Source organism: Sciurus carolinensis, chromosome 2 (genome assembly GCF_902686445.1).
Source record: "Sciurus carolinensis chromosome 2, mSciCar1.2, whole genome shotgun sequence".
NCBI classification, from domain to species: Eukaryota; Metazoa; Chordata; class Mammalia; order Rodentia; family Sciuridae; genus Sciurus; species Sciurus carolinensis.
In genome coordinates, this window is record NC_062214.1 from 120,949,770 (window position 1) to 120,951,258 (window position 1,489).

General features: G+C 48.8%; 1 pseudogene; it reads right to left on the bottom strand.

Moving 5' to 3' along the window:
• Nucleotides 1-356: 356 nt before the first annotated feature.
• On the bottom strand, nucleotides 357-1,282 carry LOC124978012 (nuclear transcription factor Y subunit alpha-like; annotated as a pseudogene).
• Nucleotides 1,283-1,489: the final 207 nt, after the last annotated feature.

The following is a 1,489-nucleotide window of genomic DNA, read 5'->3' on the forward strand; positions in this document are numbered from 1 at the left end:
GTTCTTCCCTGCTGAGATGGCTGGCTGGCTTCACCAGTCAACGTAAGTACTTATGTACTGCTGGACTGACAAGTGTCTCCTTGTATCATCCTAATCCATGAAATGTCAATGTCACCAACAGTCTGAAATCAGGTTCTCACTAAAAGGGTGAGACAAAGGCTTGCAACTTCAATTTTCCAGACATTGCTGCAACTATAATGCTGAGTCACTTATTAAAAACTAAGCAGTTTCTGTCCTGTAGAAAGGGGCAGAATGTGATCATCAGTGTTGCATTGGAAGGGCAGATCCATTTCCTGGAACAGTGTGAAACATCTGCAAGGAACATGACCTTGATCAGCTTCATCATAAGGCCTGGGTTAGGACACTTGGATTATGTGTATCATTGCTTCTTCATCAGCTTGGTTTGAATCCTGCATATGGGGACTATCCTTTTCTTTGGGAGAGAAAAATTATCTACCTTCACCAGCTTCCCAGTCAAGGCATAACAGTGCTGAGACTCATGCAGGTATTTCCTTCTTTCCTTTGGAATTTTCCCTTCTACGTGTAGTTTGGTGAGCATGCCTTCTTTTGAGAACATGGTGGTACTACTTGGTGTTTACACAGAGGGGCTCTTCTTTGATACCTCTGCTTTACGTAGGGGGAGTCACTGGATAGCAGACACAGAGCCGGCTCCAGGTACCCTCATGACCATTCCTCCTGAATTGACCACATTGCCTGCTACTGGTAGTGTAACAATGACGGTCCCTTGTCCACTGCTGGTTGTGTTGGTATTGGCTCCTGTCTGAACAATCTGTGTTCCTGCCAAACTGCCTTCTGGGATGGTGGTCATGTCTTGCTGGAGAATGGTGCCATCTGCATTAACTGACTGATAGACAATGGTTTGCTTTTCAGCAGTCTGTGCCACTTGCTGCCCTTGGACAGAAATCTGCTGCTGTAACTGAGTCTGGCCAGCGATGAAGGCTGTTTGTGACTGCTGAATGATGATCTGCTCGGTCTGACCCTGCTGGGTCTGGACCTGCACAGTCTGCCCACACTAGCTCTGAATCTGTCCAGGTGGAACCAGTTGTATCTGTTGCAAACCCTACATCCCAGATACAGGTATTTGCATGATGGTTTGACCTTGTCCACTGGGGACAGCCTGGGCCATGATAGGCTGGCCAGTTGATGAGATTAACTGGCCTTCACTGACTTGTACCCTTAATGGTTGGCCCTGGACCTGCTGCTGAATCTGGCCAGCCTGCACAACTGTTGAACTATTGCTATTTGCCATGTACTACTCCATGGCCCCTCCCAGATGGAATCCTGTCCACAGTGAGCTTCACTCTGGAGAGCTTAGAAGACTGTGAGGTGGTACTCTCTGTGCCTCACTGCCTCAGCTTACTGCCTGCACTGATTGGCTCCATTACCAGATGTGGCGGGCAACGCCCTGGGGTCGCGCCACAAAGACCAAGCTAAGACCAAGCTAGGATGGCGGCTGGCACAGAGCCAG